Source organism: Hypanus sabinus, chromosome 20 (genome assembly GCF_030144855.1).
Source record: "Hypanus sabinus isolate sHypSab1 chromosome 20, sHypSab1.hap1, whole genome shotgun sequence".
NCBI lineage: Eukaryota > Metazoa > Chordata > Chondrichthyes > Myliobatiformes > Dasyatidae > Hypanus > Hypanus sabinus.
In genome coordinates this window covers 47227389-47249322 of record NC_082725.1, presented here as the reverse complement: position 1 = coordinate 47249322, position 21934 = coordinate 47227389, and the positions used below count along the sequence as shown (strand labels likewise).

The 21934-nt window shown below is 40.3% G+C and overlaps 1 long non-coding RNA gene across 1 annotated transcript in view; it reads right to left on the bottom strand.

The window, feature by feature from the left end:
• Positions 1-578: 578 nt before the first annotated feature.
• Positions 579-21934, bottom strand: part of LOC132378501 (uncharacterized) — a 46177-nt gene continuing 24821 nt past the window's right edge. The window contains exon 2 of the long non-coding RNA XR_009507059.1: positions 579-3377. This is a non-coding gene — a long non-coding RNA (uncharacterized LOC132378501). The remainder of the gene's footprint in view (positions 3378-21934) is intronic.

The following is a 21934-nucleotide window of genomic DNA, read 5'->3' as shown; positions in this document are numbered from 1 at the left end:
ATGAACTAAACGACATACCACTATTTGTACAAAGGTCATTTCAATCTGTTACCCAATCATTAATAGGTGTGTTAATGTTATTTTTCCTGCGCAAGTATTATTCTAAGGCAGGGGTGGTGAACCTATGGCACGCACAAACATTTTATTAGCACGTGGAATGTACTGCTGTCCTTCAATTCTTTAAACCTCACCCATAGTGACAAGGTACATTATGATTATCTTCACTTTAAAATAAAGCAGCAATTACGTTTTACAACCTGAGGACAGTGAGATGTTTTCACGGGAAGTGCCTTACACTGGCTTGATGCCAGCTAGACGGTTGTGAGAACATGTGACTTTGGATGATGCGTTGTGAAATTCTTGCAGACTTGGTATGCATACTAATATATGGATAGTAAAACATAGACATTGTCTTTGCTTTGCTTATACTTCTTCCTCCATTTTTTTGAGACTAGACATTATTATTGTAATAATAATGTTAAATACTACATATAGTTTAGTGTCTCCCTATTTTTTCCCAATAAACATATTTTATTTATATTAACAAAACTATATTTATTGGTGAGAAAAATTTCAAGTCAAGTCAAGTCACTTTTATTGTCATTTCGACCATAACTACTGGTACAGTACACAGGAAAACTGAGACAACGTTTGCAGGATCATGGTGTTACATGACACAGTACAAAAACTAGACTGAACTAGAATTTAAATTGATTTTGCCCTTTTCAAAAAGTCCAATACACCAGCAAAGAAAGAAAAACTTTGAAATAATGGGAGAAGCAGCAGAGGTTTTCAAGAGCGGTGGAGTGAAAGATTTGGCATGATTGAAAAGGGTGATAAAGTCTTATGCATCTTATGTTCTGAAACAGGAAACAGTGGTGTGCAGGACTTCCTCTCTATTAAAAGATTAATATTGATTTTTCAACGGGTTTTCTAAAATGCTTCATCTATTTCATTGTCTCTGTTATACTTCAATTAATAGTCAAGTTATGTATACACATAAATGAGCAACAGGACATCCTTTTTCCTGAAAAAATTCAATAACTTTGTTACAAATTCACTAACTAATGAAAATCTCTGCTCAAAATTACCAAGGCATATGAGCGCATTTTTCAGAATATTATTGCCACTTCAGGCACACGCTCTCAGAAATGTTGCCACCCTTGTACTATGGGGTTTGGGAGACTGCTTTTGAATTACAAACCCTGCATATGCAATATTCTTTGCAGAACAGAAACACATCAATACACTTTGGTCTAAGGAATGAAGTTCTAGCTGCACAATTCACGCAATTGCTCAGTACTAAAATGAGCTCCATTTATATAAGCTTAAAGGTTTAGGTCCAAACTCTTTCTCATCAAGCCTTCAACGTACAAGGCCAAACATATTTGTACAGCACTATGTCTCTGTAGTTGGCCTGTTTCACATAAGTTTGCTTTTGTGAGTCAAGTTGTTCGATATGGTTTGACCCTGATAAATGTTGGTCAATGGATGATTTCAGGAAGTGTATGACCCTGCAACCTCTCAGTAAAAGGACAAAAGACCAATGAAAACTGTCCAGAAAAAGATGTAATACTGTATCTTAAAGGTTGTGAAACTTTATCTTTAATAATTAATGTGATTGTTAAGTGGAAAACATCAAAAATCAGGTATGCAGAAAACAACACCCCTCAGAATAATTCATTGGCTTCAGACCCTCATCACTACATACTGTCCAAATCTTAGAAAATCTTGCTTTCTCTTCCAAAATGGATGATATTCAAACCATAAAATTTGCTTTGTGGCATTTCAGTATTTGAAAAATGGGTTACCACTCTACAACGTAGAGCAGAGGAAGAGTGAAGCTGGCTGCAAGGCTCATGAGGCTTGTCTTTACATCACAATGAAAGAGCATAGAGCCTAGCCTTCATTTACCAATTAACAGTGTATAAAACAAAACCACAAGCTGGTGCATGAGCACACAAACAACACCAGTTTGAAGTGCTGAAACTTGAATACACACGCACAAGAACTAGCACAAGCTTACAAATGACACAATAGCTTTGGCTTCAAGCACTTGATTTTGATTAAGGAAATATTAAGACTTAATGACCTAGAAATGTGGGTTGTTTGGGTGAGCAGGCATTGGGCCTGGGATAATGAAGCCCAAAACTGGGCTTTGTGTCTGCGTATAATGAAGCTGGCATGGTGAAAACAGCCAGCTACCACTGAGGAGAGCAAGAATGAGCTGTTGATAGAAGCAAGTTGAGCAGTGGCTGTGAAGCAAGGAGATGTGGATGGTGGAATTAGAGGTTGGGGGTGAGGATAAGCTGGTGTGAGAAAGGGGGTTGGTGGGAAATAGAGTTAGGATGTGTGTTGGGGGATGGTGAAGTGGAGAAAAAGGAAGCAGTCCAGAACGGGAGATCAGAGGTGTGTAGTGGATAAGACACGGAGAACAGAGAATGGTGTTAGTGTTAGAGAAGGTCCCAACATGAGGATCAGGAAAGGGGGGAACACTGAAGACTGCGGAGGTGGATGAAGTGGATCATTGGAAGTGGGGAGCTCAGGAGAGATTTGTGGTTGAGAAAGGAGACTGAGGATTTCGATTGGGAAAGGGTGTGATATCAGACAGCAGATTGAGTCAGGATGGATAAGAGTTCTGAGGGTTTTTGTGAGGAAGTTTGAAATAGGGAACCATAAAGCCAACCAGTCTTGACAAGGGGACCACAAGAAATTCTGCAGATGCTGGTGACTTTGAACAACTCACACAAAATGCTGAAGGAACTCAGCAAGTCGGAGTGAAGGGTCTGATGGAGGATCATGGCCCGAAACTTTGATTTATTTACTTCCATAGATGTTTTCCGAGTTCCGGTGTGTGTCAGCATGGGGGATCCATGTTTTAGAACTCATACATACATGTGTATATAAGACACAGGTATCTATCATGTTCCTTCCACCATTATGATGGAGGTAGAACTCTTATCCATCAAAGTCAAAGACAAGGTTATTGTCATATTCAGACTACATCTATATATGCAGGTGAAATGAATTACCTGCCACATCATCACAGGCACACATGGCATTAGAGACACAACATTCACAAGAAAGATATAATCCAAACATAAGTTTTAACAAATTTGTGCAAAAAAGAACACAACTACAGCAAAAAAAAAGGTCTATTGTAGTACAAAGTGGTTAAAATATTGCTCTACTGAAATAGTGATTAAGGATGTGCAGGGAGATTTAAGAACAAAATGGTTGAACGGTGGCAGCTGCTCTTGAACCTGGTGGTGTGGGAGTCCAGGCTTCTGTCCCTCCTGTTCCATGATGAGAAGGTGGCATAACCCATACTGGTGCTTGGTTCAGTATACGGTGTTGAGTTCATAGGTCATATCCTACTTAAAGGGAAGTAATTCTCCTTTAGTATTTTGGTACAAATGCAGGCCAACAAAAGACAACAAGAGATAATATAAATTAAACATAATGGAAATTAAATGACAGGTTAGTTCTCTTGACTGTAGCAATATGGCAACAAGCCTAGCCACTTATTATAATGAAGATTTGAATCACTTATCTGATGACTGCCATAGTATCTTAAATTGAAAGTGCTATTTAGTTACATGCAGAATTATTCCTAACACTGAAAATATGTTCAATTACCTGCAATGATCAGTAGTAATCATTATGTTTTCTATAACAATTGGCTGGAATGTTTACTTGGATTTACAGTACAATTTTACTAGAGAGATAGCTTTTCTGTGATAGCTATTTGCAAAATATCATAATTAATATGCATTATATTAACACATGGATGATGTCACTCAATTATCAATATATAAATAGCAAATTAGACCTGCCATGATTCACTGACAAACTATTTTATAGGTAATTAGGATTCTCTCAACAGGACAGATTGGTTTTAATCATTGTTCAATTTTTATTAACCAAGAGGTGTCCAAAAACACATGTAGCTAAATAAAGAGCAGGAATCCAGTCCATACTGCAAAATGGATGTGGGAGTGTCAGGGATGGGGGAATGTGGGTAGAGGGGAGATGAGAAATGAAGGAAAAGAGACTTGAATAAGACTAACCATCGACCATTGTTTTTGCTGGGCATTGTAGTTATTGTTGTGGTAGTGTAATGTGTAGTGCTTGTCTCTCTCACTTTCTGCTTCCACTGCTGGCTAGCTGTCTTGCAGAAAGGAGAGCTGAATGTGTAAGTCTCTCTCTGCCAGTGCACAGCCTCTCCAACAGCAAGCCTCATATAGTGCCTCCTCACTGGTGACACACAGAAACTGAACTCCTTTCAGACACAGGCTGAACTACAGAGGACAGGGAGGAGGTCTGGCCCCTGCACATGCAGCACGTAGACCCTCCATTGTGTGGCCACGTCCTGGTGCTCGTGAACCAGATCTCCAGCTATGGGTAAGTAGTTCCACTGCCTTGTGGGCAGCCTGGGGAGAGGTGAAGGCTACAAGAGTAAACCCAGACAGCAAATCCGGAGTGGAGCCCCTAAGGCGGCTGGATGCCATTGAACATCCTTCCGGCAGTTCCTGCAGCCGAGTTGGTGCCAAACATATTGCTTCATAAGCTTTCCTTTGCACTACGCTGGTGAGGCTGAGTGGGGGATCTTGATGACTGGGCATCTCAGGATCTCCATACCTTCCACCCAGGCTTGTGATGATGATCGTCATCACCCATTGTCCTTTGATGCAGATGGATGACAGCCATAGTTATTTATGTAAGAGGTTAAATATTCAGGTTTATTAATAAAGACCATAATTAAATTATTTCACCTCAGGGGTCATTACAATGTGATGCTTGCTGAAGATAAGGTACTTGCAAAATAATAATTCTAAACAATGAATCAATTTCATATGATGTGTGAGGGGTTTGCTGATGCTTAAAGGGCAGTTGATCCCAATAATTAAGACAATTATTTTTGTGTAAATCAACCACCGGTCAATTTGATACAATCATTTCAAAATGTTATGGTTATCAACTAATTTACATTAATGCTTGTGAATAGGTAGCACTGGTTTAAAATAGCTGGCAAAAGAAGAAGACTGGGTGGAGAGAATTTTTATTAGGATGTTGTTATGATCTGGAATCCACTGTCATCTTCATCATCATTTGAACTCCTAGTTACAACTATGTTGCCAGGGAATTAAATTTAGACTGTAGACACAGAAGTTTACAGATGTTGGAACTTGGAGTAACGGACAAAACGATGAGGAGCTCAACTGGCCAGACAACATCTATGGAGGAAAGTAGACGGTCAACCTTTCAGTTGAGACATTTCACTTGGACTAGCAGTCCAGATGAAGGATCTTGGCCCAAAGCATTGACTGTCCATTTTCCCCCATAGGTGCTGCCTAACCTGTTGAGCTCCTCCAACATTTTGCTTTTATTGCCAATGAAAAGACAAATTTAGCTCCTAGTTGGTTGTCTTTGTGGTGACCCTAATTATATGCCTTTATTCAAGATTTCATTTTGTTGCTTGCATGTAGTGTTTTGAGTACTCCACCTTTTGGAAGATATTTCCAAAATTTAAAAAAAAAACAATAATAAAATTCTACAACCATTTCACCTTTGAGATAAAACAGTAAGTTCCCAGAAGGTTAAGTGGAAATTGTAAGGAGAGACACTTAGTTTATCATAGAGTTGTACAGTAGGGAAACAGACTCTTCAAACCAATTCATCCACGTTGACCAGGGAGCATTCTGCCCTATTTATCCCATCATCCAGCACTTGCTTCAAAGCCTTCTTTGCTTAAGCAATTCAAGTGCTCACTTTTCTTCATTCTGAGATACAGCACGATAAAAGGCTCTTCGGGCCCAATGGGCCCACACCATTCAATTGCACCCATGTGACCAATTAACCTACTAGCCCATACGTCCTTGGAATGTGGTTGGAATCTGGAACACTTGGAGGAAATTCACACAGGGAGAACATACGAACTTATTCAACGGCATGATTGAACCAGATTGCTGATGCTCCAATACCATTACTCTAACCACTATGCCATCGTGCCACCCCAGCATCCTTAAAGGCCATCAACCTTGCGTTTTAGAGAAGCACCCTTGTATGAATGTATAAAAGGAATGCCTCTTCTTAAAATATTGACAAAATGTGAAGAAGTTTCCTGCACTGCGGAAGTTCGGGGAATAAATTATACCTCAGAGTCAGAGCTTGTGTAAAGTGTACAATTGCACATTGATTTCAGGTTGAAGATACCTCAGCTTCCTGATTCTCCTTTTGAGTTCACAGAGACAGCAGATGGCATATGGCAGCCAGCTCAGCGATTGTTGTTGAAATTTTAGCATCAGAGGAAGAGTTGCAACCAGAGACCGTGGTTCTGGATGAGATGTGGTAAGGAATGAGGTATTTATTTTATTTAGAAATACTGAACTGTAACTGGCACTTCCAGCCCAAGAAGTCCACAAAGCCCAATTACAGCCATGTGACCAATTACGGTAAGCTCCTAACCCATAAGTACTTGGAATGGGGGATGAAACCTACACAGTCGGGGGAGAACAAACTCCTTACAGACAATGACGGAATTGAATCTGGATGTTTGGAGTAACTGGCTCCTCCTGCCAACAATATCCACTTAACTTGAGAATAGCTTCTCAGTCTCCCTTCACTGAAAGGAAAGGCCAAGCTAATTTCCTGCTCAGACCCTCAGCTGCATCGGGGTAAGATTGCTATTGTTATCTAATTTTAAGGGATACCTGGTTGCTTCTGCTAGGGGCTTCAGCCAATCTTCTGCCAAGAGCACATCAGAGTTCACCATGGTCTCAGTAAAGGCAGGAATGGATTGGGTAGGAGAGCTGAAGAACAAATTACTGTTCCTCTGGGATTCCTGTGGCTGAATGCCCACCTTATAGTTCCTTCTTGAATGATCTGCTTATAGTCTCTTGTGTTGGTGGAAGGGTTTAGTTTATTTGGGGATTTGATTATTAATTTACTTAGTTGGGGACAGCATTGTGGGCCAAAGTGGCCTTTCCTGTGCTGCACTGTTCTATGTTCCAGATGTGTGTGTGCGTGTGTGTGCGCGTGTGCGCGCGCGTGTGTGTGTGTGTGTGTGTGTGTGTGTGTGTGTGTGTGTGTGTGTGTGTGTGTGTGTGTGTGTGTGTGAGCTTAACTCCTGGTGGAGTCGTTAGGGCGCCGTCATGGCAAGCTTTTTGCACCGATCTTTTTGGTGATTGCTCATCACCTTGGGCATCTGAAACCTGGCGGAGCCCATCCCTCTCCAGGTTGTTTGGACCTGGCTGGATTCAAACTGGGGAACCTTCACTCCAAAGTCCGGCGCTGATGCCACTGCGCCACCAGCCAGAAGGACATGGACACACACACACACACACACACACACACACACACACACACACACACACACACACACACACACACACACACACACACTCACACCACCCCCCCACCCCCCCACTTTCAGCAGGCTTGTGATTAAAAACGATGATGTTGCATTTGTTTCCTGTTCACTTTGACATCATTATAATAACAACCTTGTCTGTTTTCTATATTACTGAAAACTATCCAGACAATTTGGAAATTTCTTTCAACTACTAAGAAGATGTATATGCTGTATACAATACTTAAACTAGATATATTTAATTTTGATATTCAATACATCTATAGAACATTCAATTTCAAAGGGGTATTGATTATGACAAATTCCTGGACAGCATTTGACGTGATCAGTATAAACTCCATTAATCCAGTGTATTAGTTTTCAGGCTCCTTAACTTAATGCTCAATAAACAACAGTGGAGAAGCATGCCACTAATTAGAATTAAACAGTTCTTTCGACCCAGTATGTTCACACTATAAGGACTGAAAACTATACAGGGTGGAAGTTGAGTGTATAGAAGTGTATGCTAAAATATTAATGTATATCAGAAACTTTCCAGATTCTTATTGGCCACAGGGAACTGATGTTCCTAATCACGTGATGTGTGTGAATCCTAAGCCTCCACTGCAGTTACAAACAGTAACCTAAGTCAATGGCAAGCCTCGTTCCAGAAGATGAACCTTCATGCACAATTTGCTGCCATGGTGGAATTTACTGATAGTTATCCTGGGAATATCCTCTCCAACGTCTGGAATACTCAAGCCAGATATAATAGGATGCAGTCAGCCAATGTCTCCAATAACTAATTGAACTTCATAGCTGTGCAGATGAACACTGGGGAGGAATGTTGGTGATTTCTCCCAACTGCCTCACCAAAAATTGGAAAGGGCTAAGTGGAGCATGAGTAGGGTCAGGCTGTGGCCTTCCTGTTCTTCCTGTTGTCTGGCCTTGTGGTGAAGATCCATACTGCTCACTATCTCAAATGTCCACTCTGGTCTTTTACACAACCTTGGCAATCGTGTGTTGCACACCAACAAATATTACTCTGTGTGTGTGTGTGTGTGTGTGTGTGTGTGTGTGTGTGTGAATTACATTTAGTCATATGTTAGTCATATGATACATTATGCAAATTGTTGCATTCACAGTTCCAATGCAAATCAATATTTAAAATCAGTGTTGTAGGGTGAAGTTGAGCCAGATCCAATGAAGTTTTGCTAACTTAGTCTGGTTTGAACAAAAGTAATCTATTGAATGGGAGCCATATCCACAAACAAACTTTCTGACTCTTTATAATATTTAATGTTTTTGCTCTTTGGAGGAAACAGAGTTCAGTTATAGTTTCCATGAAGGTCAATGTCAATGAAGATCATTATTTCTTTGGTAATATTGGATCTTTGCCGTCTAAGGAGTAGGTGTTTTAATACTTCATTCTTATGAAAAACACACTCAATTACACTTTAACTCTGATTCTTCAGAGAAGCCAATCTCCTGAGGCAGAGTGAATAAACCATTTACTACATAAATAGATAAAGTGGGAACAATCGTAGGCACATCCTTTAACTTGCAGTTCAATTATGGAGTACCATTGTTGTATTAACATCAAGTATTTCTTCATAAAACTAGCAATCGAATCTACAGTAATTTTAATTAATTCATTGCAGTATCTTCTCCAACATTCACCATTAAAAAACTAAGTGTTAATCAACTGAAAAATATTTTAATTCAAAGCCAAATATGAAAGCACATCAGAGTACCAGTCCATGGACCACTTACCGCTAATTTCTAATCAGTCAGGTCTTGTGAAGCAGTGGATGAAGTATTGGTAATATTTCTAATATTGATTGACATTCATTCAGGGACAGTGCTCATGTGACAATTTTTAAAACCTGGGCAGAGTCCCCACGTGCAGTGCCAGCTAAGGGTCAGGACCTGATAGATGGAAGGGAGGGTATGCCACAATGGGATTATGTTAAATTGTATTCCAGTGCCCTCTACTGGATATTTGACAGTGGAAGAACATTTGAAATTGGCTGGGTCTGCAAGGAGCAACAAAGATGATACAACTGAGATAATATAGTTGTCCCTTTTTAACAAGCTATCTATAATCTTATCCAAACAGTTCTATTTTAAAGGGGAATCACTATACTAAAACAATCTCTACTGCTCTTGTCTGAATCAAATAGAATTCAATATGATTGTGCTATCGATACGCAGCTCATCACATATAAACTGAAGAACACAGTAACCCCAGTATTCAAATTAGAGCAAATTAAAGTAACTTTGATTTGAGTTGTATGTTGGGGTTGATGGAGAACCTGTAGTATTTTTTTTTAAATGACATTCATAAAGAAAGCATTATTTACAGGCTTCAGACTTTGTAAAGCATTCTTGGTCATTGAAATAGTTTTAAGGCATTGACATTCTCGTAAAACAGGAGCCATGACAGCCAATATACCTGCAGAGTTTGACATTTTGCTTATTAGGAGTTGGTTCCTACCTGAAACAGGAGGTGCCCTTGGCGGGGGGGGGGGGGGGCGGTGGAAGAGAGAGAGAGAGAGAGAGAATATATGTGTATGTATATATATATATAGGGGTGGGGTGTGGGATAGAGCTGGAAGGCCATAGAGCACCTGCAAAACAATCTAGACAGGTTAATCCAGTAGGGAAGAAGGCAACACATGAAGAGTAATGCAGGAAATTGTGGAGATATGCCCTTTGGTAAGACAAACAAAATATAGTAGATGTTGATATTCAGAGGGGTCTTAATCCTGAATATTTCTGCCAAAATGAAGAATGGATATTCTACATGTGGACTTATCTTGAATATTAGTCTGACATTCTTTTCATGACTTGTTTCTTCATCTGGACATATGCTTAGAAGGGGACCTCTATTGGACATATGCTCTGATCTCCTATTTAGGCAGGGAGATTAAAAATGTCTTGGTTGCATTCTACCTTGCAGGTTCTGAGGAGCTCATGACTCCAATATAGAGAAGGTCCATCCCTTCTGCAGTTGGGATAAACGGTAGCTGTTGGGACGGGTGAGTGGATGGTTTGTGAGGTGGTATGTTGAATCCACTGTTTATGCATGGTGTTGTGTGACTCCACGTTCTCAATACCAACCTGAGATGTCATGGGCTGAATATACCCAGGAGTATCCATTTAGGAGTCAATAAAGATGCTGTACCTCAAGGAAGTTATATACACATCACTGAATCCTTTCTTCTCCCTGGATTTAGTGCAGCAATATTGACTCTCACAATGTCCTTGTTAGAATCTCTGCAGATCTTAATTACACTGAAGTAACAATATGGATATATAAATATAGGAGGTATAGCCCTTACATTCACAAATGACACAAAATTAGTGAAGAAGGTAATCTTAGGCTACTGGACAGTATTACTAATTTGGGAAGGTTGCAGAACTTAATCCTGATAAGTGTGAGGTGACACACACAAAATGCTGGAAGAACACAGCAGGTCTGGCAGCATTGATGGGCACGATTCAACGTTTCCACCCAAGACCCTTCATCAGGACTGATGACAGGTCTCGCCTGAAAGGTCGAGTGTTTAATCTTTTCCATAGATGCTGCCTGGCCTGAGTTCCCGCCATTTTGCGTTTGTTGCATGGATTTCCGACATCTGCAGATTTTCTTTTGTTTGTGCTTAAGTGTGAGATGATGCACTTTGGGAGGACAAATAGTGCATAATGAATGTAGGACGCTAGAGAGCTTTGAAGAACCAAGGGGTTTTAATGCAGAAGTCTAAGGATTCCTGAAGGTGGCAGCACAGATAGATAAGGTGGTCAAGAAGTCATACAGGATCTTAGCCTTCATTAGTGGGGACATAAAATATAAAAGCAAGTAAGGCATAACTTTATAAAATATTAGGTAGGACACAGCTGTAAATAATTGCACTAGAGAGGTTGCAGAGGAAATTACCGAGGTGTTGGCTGGGATGGAGCATTTTGATTTTGAAGAAAGACCATCAGGCTGGGGTTCCTTATCCTTGGAGAAAAGGAGACTGAGGCATACAAAATGATGAAAGATAAAGATACAGTAGATCAGAAGAAGCTTTTCCCTTTGTGGGTATAGATTTAAGGTAAAGGTAAGAAGATTAGAGGGGATCTGAGGAAGATATTTTTCACTTATTGGATGGTTGAAATATGAAACTAACTGCCTGAATGAGTGTGGAAGCAGAGACTCACAACATTAAAGAGGTATCTAGATATGCAAGGCAAAAGCTGGTAACTGGTATTTATATCAATGTGGTGGCATCCGTCGGTCTCGAGAGACCATGGATCTGCGCCTGGAGTTTCCAGGGCGCAGGCCTGGGCAGGGTTGTATGGGAGACCGGCAGTTGCCCAAGCTGCAGGCCTTCCCCTCTCCATGCCACCGATGTTGTCCAAGGGAAGGGCACTAGGACCCCTGCAGCTTGGCACCGGTGACGTCACAGAGCAATGTGTTGTTAAGTGCCTTGCTCAAGGACACAAACACGCTGCCTCAGCTGAGGCTCGAACCAGAGACTTTCAGGTTACTAGTCTGATGCCTTGCCCACTAGGCCACGCGCCAACACATTTGATATTTCATCCTAACCAACTCTGCCACAAATATTTTAATCTGGACGTAATGGAAAAACAAGCTCTGTTGGTACTTCTGATGAGCTTGTATTAACTTGTTCAAATCCAGAACAAATTCTAGCTAGCATCAACACTAATTTCAAAATAATTTAATCAAATTCTCTAGATTTTGAACACTATATTTATGTAAAATTCAGAAATAACCCTCAAGAACATGAGGTATAAGGGAAAATAATAGCTCCGAGCAATAGTAAGTCTGCTTCTGCAATCACAAGGTAATGGCTGATCTTTCATCTAAAACATGAATTTACTGCCCTATCCTTGTTTCCTCCAATCATTTAACATCGTCATCTATCCATATTGCTCATGTATTCAAATCCTGTTGCAACAAAAAACAACATACCAGTTCTTCCCCAGTTGCCAACAGCACCTATATAAAAACTTTCTGTGACTTGTGAACAAGGACATCCAGCTAAGAGTGAATATTAAAATTCCATTTAAAAAGTTAAGCACTGTTCTGTTTTAACTACAAATGTGGATATCATGTTCTTGTACTTATTAGTCCATCTGCCATGTTATTACCTGTTTACTTAATTTGCCTCCGCCTCCTTGAAATCTGCATCCTCCCCACATTCCCATTTAGTTTCATACCTTAAGAACTTAGAAATGTTACATTTGGTCCCTTAAGCCAATTCATTAACGTAGATTGTGGATATCGCCAAAGCACTGGTGATAAAATGTCCCATTATTCACAACATAATAACCTGCGAATGACTGCAAAACCAAGGGAATCAAAAGCAGTGGGAAAGCATAGCATGCAAACACAGAGTGTGTGGTGTCTAACTGCTATGGGGTGTGTCTTTAAGGCATGTTGCCTACCTCAGCCTGTCTGGAAGGTCTAGGTAGAATGCGATATCTCTGAAGACTTCCTATGAATAAGCTCCATGTAAGTAAACATTCTTTTGCCTCCTGATCCACCCTGAATGGCTAGTCATGTCATCAATGATGCTTACAATTCTGCCAGTGCTACCAAATTAGTATTTCAGCCACTTATTGATAAATAAACAAATCCATTTGTGCAGCTCCCCCTGTGGACTTCTGAAGCTGCCCAGTTATGTCTGCTGTCTGCCTCTTTGGATTGACATAGAGACAACAAATGGGCTCTTGTTCTGAGGACCTTCACTGACAGCAGTAGCTTGAGCCCAAATATTCCAATTTAGCCAGTAATGGAGGTCACGTTTGTTGCATGATTGGATGCAAGAAAATTATTGTGCACATTGATGTGAACTGTAATTAGAAATGCTGTGGCCATCTTCCCAATGGGTGCAATCTTATATACAAATGATGACTTGTGCAATCTGACTCCAGTTAAATCATGCTATTGAGTGATTTACACCACAGATAGCAGATGCCAATAGATCGAATTTCTTGTCATTTATGTGACTTGCACAGCTGGGGTAGTGCACAATGCTGCTGTTAAAGTAAAAGGCATGGAAGAACTTCTAGGTTGGAATCTTTTATCTTCACCTGAGTAAATAGCTCCTCGCTTTAACAATTCAAACAAAATACGGAAAAGCGGAAGTTTAATTCCACTGACTACTTTAGAGTATTCCTATATTTAAATAACATTCTGGTACAAAGTAAGAAACTGCTGTTTAACAATCCCACTGGGGGAATCCACCATTGATTCCAAGCTTTGGTCAAAGAACTATTGGAAATTACTCTTGCTATTGAAAGCAGGCAGTTTGAGGGAGCCAACATTTCCCTGTAGCATCATTTTAACAGACTATTGGTTTTAAAGACCAGAAATATTGATTCTGCATTTGTACAGACTGAAGGGAAAGTCAAAGCAAAGCAAGGTGCTGGGACCTCGCTGCATCCTCATAGAACCTATTTGAATTAATAAGTTGCTCAAGAGCATTTAAGCACAATCTCACTTGATTACTGAATGGGGAAGAAGAGAGGCTGTTCCACCTGAACTAAATAATCCTCATAGAGTCAGAGCTCAGAAACAAGTCCATCATTTTACCACGTACATATTGATATAAATACATAGTTCAACAGAAGTACCAGCAGAGCTTGTTTTTCTGCTATGTGCAGATTAAAATTTTTGTGGCAGAGTTGGTTAGGATTAAGTATCAGATTCATCATAGATAATCTGATGTGGCAGGCGGGTAGGCCTCTCTGCCTTGTGTGGTATCCCTCTCTTCCACTGAATGCTGGTGATATTGTAGGATGGTATCATGGTTCTACATATAGATTGGAATACTCCATTTACGGACTGTGGAATTTTTCAGACTTATGGCTTTTATATTTTATGTTTTTTATCGCCCATTCCTCTACCATTTTCTTGGGAGAGTGTTTGGGGCTTGATGTTCTGTTGGTTTTTTGTGCAGAGAAGAGTTCGATTTTTAGGGGTTGATGTTCCTGTCAGGTTTTGTGCGAGGCACGGGGGTTTCAAGGGGTTGATGATTAGGATGTCATTCTTTTTTGTACGGGGGGGTGGGGGTTGGATTTGATGTTTGTCTCTGAACAACTTTCATGTTCTTTCTTTGTTTTATAGCTATCTGGAGAATACAAATTTCAGAGTTGTATATGGATATATGCTTTAATAATAAATTAACCTTTGAAGCTTTGAACTTGAGGACTACCAATTAATAATGCTATGATAGACATTCACTTTCCTCCTCATATTTGCTAAGCTTGCTTTCTAAACATAGCTACCACTTGCAAGATCAAAAGCAGATGTACTGTAAATAAACATCTAACTAACAATTTGTTTAACTTCTGGTCATAAATGGAATTCAGTCTTCAGTTCCTAAATGTAAATGGAAAGCTGTAACCGGCCTGAAGTTAAAAAAGATGCAGTTTTGAAGATGCTCTGTCTGTGAAGGCAGACACTAGCTCACTACACCTGCTTTATTATTGAGTTGTTTCAAACAGGCAAGCTGACTCTTAAGTTGTTTAATTCAAGAAAGTTTGCAGAACCAGACGGATCATATCACTAGCATATCAATAACTGATGTGCTCATTGTTGGAAGGGTTCATGTGTTCAGAGAAGCTAGCACTACAGCTATAATTGTGACTGTCAACCTTAAGCTGAGGTCTTCAAAGATGCCTTTAGACCAAGGATATCTGAGGAAGTATCATATGTGTGTGAAGTCACTCAAGTGGCAGATTAATGGGATAAATGTAAAGAGTAGTTCAAGCTTATTAGGAAAGTGGTAAGGAACATAGAGAAACATTGAAGAGATGCAGAATGAACTGGAATCCATTGCCTCCAGCTTCAGTTTCTCTGTAGCTGGTTGGTATGTCTTTTTTAATTTACAGGAATTGTTCCTGTGTTTTAGAAAACCCGAATCCTTTTCCCTTTGTGTTTTCAGCTTTTTGATTTGGAAATGTTTAAGATAGAAATCCTCTATGAATTTTAAATGTGTTTTAAGAATGATTGGACTTAAATGAATGAAATGTGTTTAAACTAGTTTGCCAGCTGGAAGTATCTTCTCTTTGGAAGGAAGAGGGAGCACACCTCTTAAATAGTGAGTATTGAAAGCTAAATTCACCATGGAGAATAAACAGGAAAGTAATCTAGTCTTTGAAGATTGGGTAGCTATAGTATAATCTCCCTTTAGAGAGAGTACTTGTGACTATTTATTTCCAATTAGGCTTAAGGCCTTCATCTGAGTTTAGAACTTCACCGTCAGCAAACTCAATGTCAGCACAATGTTTCTAGTTGCTTTCAGTTGGTGGTATCTTTACAAACCATTTTCAAATCAAAGTAAGCTTAATTTAATGTCCTCTCTGAAAGATAATAATTTCAACAGCAGCCTTTTACCATGGCACCTTACTTCAAATTGTCTGCTCATGAGACTTGAATCCACGGATAACAGATTCCAAGGTTATCCAAGGAGCCATCAGACGCTTGTGTAATATATTTTGAACCATAATGGGATCAGGGGTTGATCTTACAACATCCCTAAGTCTTCATTTACTAGATCACTTCTATCATTCCAATCAAAGTAACCAACAATATGATTTGCTATCAGGACACCATGAAAATATTCAGCTATCCTCTTCCACTGAACTAACTGGATTTTTTTAAAATAAAAAAAATGAAAATATTATGCATATTGTGGTAAAACGCCTAGAAACAGAATCCACTTGGCTAATCTCCTGAGAGAGGTTGGAAGATAGGAGTCAGTTTTAGTGGCTTGACAATGGCTACAGCTTTGCATGTCCAATTACCTCTGCGCTAGCCAATGTGGGACAATCATTCTCCATACCAAAGCCTTGTATCGGCTCTTTGGCTATTTGTTTTTCATAGTATCCTCGACATTAATACTGAGCAAACATCCCTATAGCTGTATATAAAGTCAAAGAGTCATACTGTACAGACACAGGCCCAGAAACATAGTAAGTGAAAGTCAAATACTTTCCATCTTTTCAGTGCTATTTTTGACATCCACATCAGCTGCATTTTCTGCATCATACTCAGCAGGAAATTCCAGGATTGGCTTGATGATGGCAAGAATGCAGAAGTAATTAATTTATTAACAAATCCATTCCAACTAAGCTTAGGAGATAGTAGAATTAAAGAAATCAGTTCTGGCTTCACTTGAGGACACCTGAAATGACTTAATTTTCATATTTTACATTTCTAGTTGGTCAGTTTTCGCTTTGTACAGTGGTATTTTTCAGTTCTCTACTTACATGCATTGTGGGTCTCTTGGTTAAATAATACATTCCCTGTCCAAAGGGAATTAAAAAGTCTTATATTATTCAGTAGGCTATGATTTAAATATAATTATTTCTTGTGGCTTGGATGTAAAAGGTTTTGGTCAAAATGTTGAATCCTTTATAGGTTTCAAATGTTGGTGTGTAATCTTCAAAGTTATTAAAGAATCATTATTGGAATTGCAGCAGTAATCTTGTTGAAATGAGCAAAGGTCTTAGCTGTTGCCTTCTGCAACTTAGAAACATCACACCGATCAAAGTAAATTTATTATCTAAGTACGTCTATGTCACCATATACAACCCTCAGGTTCATTTCTTTGTGGGCATGCAGAGTAAATACAAGAAACACAATAGAATCAATGAAAGGACGCCCCCAACAGGAAGGATAAACAAACAGTGAGCAAACAATAACAAAATGTGTAAAATACCAAATAAGGACTAATAATAACTAGATAAGCAATTAATATCAAGAACATGAGGTGAAGAGTCCTTGAAAGTGGGTGCATAGGTGTGACAACAGTTCAGTGATGGGCAGAGTAAAGTTGAGTGAGTTTAGTTGTTTAGAAGTTACTTCATTGTACAAAAACACTCCAGTCATCTATAAGAACGTAACACCACAAAATGTAGGGGCAAAATTAGGCCATTCGACCCATTGAGTCAGTTTGGCATTTCATCATGGCTGATCCATTTTCCCTCTAAACCCCATTCTTCTGCTTTCTGCCTGTAGCCTGTCACACCCTGACTAATGAAGAAAATATCAAACTCTGCCTTAATATACCCAATGACCTGGCCTGCACAGCCATGAGTGGTATGAAATTCCACAGATTCACCACCCTCCAGCAAAACAAATCCCTCCTCATCTCCATTCTAAATGGTTGCTTCTCTCTTCTGAAGTTGTTTCCACTGACCCTAGACTCCCCCACGGTAGGAAATGTCCTCTCCCCATCCATCCTATATAAGCCTTTCAACATTCAATGGTTTTCAGTGCAATTCTTCTGAATTCCAGTGAGTGAAGGCCCAGTGCTAACAAACACTCCTCGTACAATAACCCTTCCATTCTCAGAATCATTCTCATGAATCTCCTCTGAACCCTCACCAATATCAGCACATCCTTTCTTAGATAAAGGACTGAAAACTGCTCACAATACGACAAGTGAGGCCTCACCATTCCTCTACGAAGCCTTAGGATTACATCCTTGTTTTTATATTCTAGTCCTCTCAAAGTGAATGCTATCATTGTACTTACCTTTCTCACACCAACTCAACCTTCCAGCTCCTTTTACAGCTCAGATTTTTGAATTTTTTCCCCTGTTTATAAAATTCACTATGCTTTTATTCCTTCTGCTAAAGTGCATGACCATACACTTCCTGACACTATGTTCTGACTGCCATTTCTTTGATCATTCTCCTGAACCCTGTCTGTTTCATCAAAACTTCTTGCCCCTCCATCTACTTTCGTATAGTCCACAATCTTGTCCACAAAGCCATCAATTCTGTAATCCTAATCATTGATATATAATATAAAAGGAAGCGGTCCCAACACCGACTCTGCGGAACTGACAGCCAACCAGAAAGGGCTCCTTTTATTCCCACTTTTTGCCTCCTGGCATTCAACCAATACTCTACCCATGCTAGAATCTTTCCTGTAATACCTTGGGCTCTTATCTTGTTAAGCAGCCTGATGTGTGCCACCTTGTCAAAGGCCATCTTTAAATACAAGTACACAACATCTACTGATTCTCCTTTGTCTATCCTGCTTGCTATTTCCTCAAAGAATTCCAAAAGATTTGTCAGGCAAGATTTTGACAAAGGAAACCATGCAGGCTTGGCTTATTTTATCTTGTGCTTCCAAGTACCTGAGACCTCATCCTTAACAATCGACTCCAATATCTTCCCAACCACTGAGCTCAGGCTATCTGGCCTATAATTTTGTTTCTTCTGCCTCCCTCCATTCTTGAAGAGTAGGGTGATATTTGCAATTTTTCAGTCCTCGGGAACCATGCCAGAATTCAGTGATTCTTGAAAGTTAATTACTAATGCCTTCTCAAACTCTCTAGCTCCTCTTTCAGAACCCTACAGAATGGTCCTTCTCATCTAGATGGCTTATCCAGCTTCTGACTTTTCAACGTCTCAAGCACCTTTTCCCTAGTGATAGTAACTTCTCTCACTTCTACCCCCTGACACTTTAGAACATCTGGCATACTACCAATGATTTCCATAGTGAATACTAATGCAAAATACTTAATCAGTTTGTCTACTATTTTGTTGTCGCACCCTCCCCCATTGCTACTGTTCCTGCATCATTTTCCAGCAGTCAGGTATCTACTCTTGCCTTGTTTATACTCCAATTAACCAAAAATATTATTTCAGTTATACTCCATATAATCGAAAAACCGGTCTCCTCTTTGATATTATTGACTAGTTTACCTTCATATTTTATCTTTTCCTTCCATATGGGATCTTAGTTGCCTTCAGTTGGTTTTTAAAAGCCTCCCAATCCTTTAACTTCCCACTAATTTTTTGTCTATTATATGCCCTCTCTTTTGCTTTTACTTTGACTTCTGTTGTCAGGCACGGTGATATCATCCTGCCTTATGTATACTGCTTCTTCTTTAGGATATATCTATCCTGCACCTTCCAAATTGCACCAATAATCTCCAGCCATTGCTGCTCTGCCATCATTGCTGCTGGTGTTCCCTTCCCATCAACTTTGGCCAACTCCTCTCTCATGCCTCTAATTATTCCACTTTTAGCATCTCCCTCTCAAACTGCAGGATGAATTCCACCATATTATGATCACTGCCTCCTAAGGGTTGCTTTACCTTATTTCTCTAATCAAATCTGGTTCGCTATACAGCACCCAGTACAAAATACCCTTTCCCCTCATGGGTTCATCCACAAGCTGCTCTAAAAAGCAATCTCACATTGCATTCTACAAGTTCTCTGTCTTTGGATCCAACACCAACCTGATTTTACCAATCTACCTGGTTATTGAAACTCCCCCATGACTATGGTAACATTGCCCTTTTGACATGCCTTTTCTATCTCCCATTGTAGCTTCTACCCCACATCCAGATCCCTGTTTGGAGGCCGGTATATAACTCCTATCTGGCTCTGTTTACACTTGTAGTTTCTTAACTTTACTCACAAGAATCCAACAAAATATAGGATCAGAATTAGGCCATTCGGCCCATTGAGTCAGTTTGGCATTTCATCATGGCTGATCCATTTTCCCTCTAAACCCCATTCTTCTGCCTTCTCCCTGTAGCCTGTCACCTCTTTCTAAGGATTTGATTTAATTTTTTACCAACAGAGCCATGCCACCCACTCTACATACTTACCTGTCCTTTCAATATAATATGTACCCTTGGATGTTAAGCTCCCAACTATAATCTTTCAGCTACGACTCAGTGATGCCCACAATATCATACCAGCCAATCTCTAACTACAAGATCATTTACCTTATTCTGTATACTGTAACTGTATACTGTATACTGCATTCAAATGTAACACCTTTAGTCCTGTATTTGTCATCCTTTTCGGTGTTGTTCCCATTTTATACTGCAACTGATCCCACTGACTGCAATTTATCACTTGCTTGTCTTTCCTAACAGTCTCACTGCACTCTGAATCTGCTTGTATACCAAATGCCCTATCACTCCAGTTCCCATCCTTTTGCAGAATTAGTTTATGCCCTCCCCAACAGCTCTCACAAGCCTGCTGCAAGGATATTGGTTCCCCTGACAGGATTAGGTTTAACCCGTCCCTCTTGTACAGGTCATACATTCCCCAGAAGAGATCCCAAGCTCTGCCCCTTGCACCAGTTCCTCAGCCTCTCATTCATCTGCCAAATCATCCTACTCTTACCCTCTCCAGCATGTGGCACAGGCAGCAAAGCAGGAGTTCCTGCTTTTCAGCTTTCTAACTAACTCCCTAGGTTCTCTCTTTAGAACCTCCTATCTTTTCCTATCCTCTGTTATTGATGCTAATATGTACCAAGACTTCTGGCTGTTCACCCTCCCCTTTCAAAATGCCTTGAACCCCATCTGAAACATCTCTGACCCTGCCAACTAGGAGGCAACATACCATCCGGGTGACTCTTTCATGCCCACAGAATCTCATGTCTACTCCTCTAACTATGGAATCCCCTTATCACTATTGCAGTCCTCTTTTACCCACCTTTCCCTTCTAATCTGCAGCGCCAGACTCAGTGCCAGAGATTCGGTTGTTGCAGCTTCCCTCAACGGGTTGTCCCGCTCAACAGTATCCAAATGGTATATTTATTATTGAGGGGAATGGCCCCAGTACTCTGCACTGGTTATCATTTCCCTTCCCTCTCCTGGAAGACACTCAGGAACCTGTCGACTGTAGCAAGTGCTGACTATCTCCCTGTAGTTCCTATCTATCACCACCTCATGTCATCGAGGTTCAGCTCCAGTTCCTTACACATTCTCTGAAGAGCTGCAGATCAGTGCACTTGGTGCAGATGTGGTTGCTTGGGCGGCTGAAAGTCTCCCAGAATTCCCACATCTCACACAAAAAATTAAACACAGCTATTCTCACTGCTCCACTGTGCACTAACAGATGAAGAATGAAGAAGAAACTTACGAGAACTTACCTCACCCAAGCCTGTTGAAGTGTAACCCTTCCCACTCCAATACTGGCTGCTCCATTTGTCCTTCCCTTATTTTATTCTCCCTTCCTAATGAGCCACAGTACAACAGGGCTGCCAGAAAACATCGAAAGCTATTGAACACTTCTTACTAAATTGCTCACACCAATCTGTCTGGTGCCTCCTCTGTCAATTCAATTGGGCTGGCAGGAAAGATGTTGAGTAAGACCATAAGACATAGAAGCAGAACTAGGCCATTCAGCCCATCAAGTCTGCTCTGCCATTCCATCATGGTGATCCTGGATCCCACCCAACCCCGTACGCCTGCCTTTTCACCATATCCTTTGATGCCCTGACCGATCAGGAAACAATTAACTTTCGCCTTAAGCATACCCACAGACCTGGCCTCCACCACAGACTGTGGCAGAGTATTCCACAGATTCACTACTCTCTGGACAAAGAAAATTCCTCCTTACCTCTGCTCTAAAAGGTCACCCCTCAATTTTGAGGCTGTACCCTCTATTCGGGATTCCCTCACCGTAGGAAACATCCACCTTATCCAGTCCTTTCAACATTGGATAGGTTTCAAAGATATTCCACCGCATTCTTCTAAATTACAATGAGTACAGGCCCAAAGCTACCAAACATTCCTCATATGT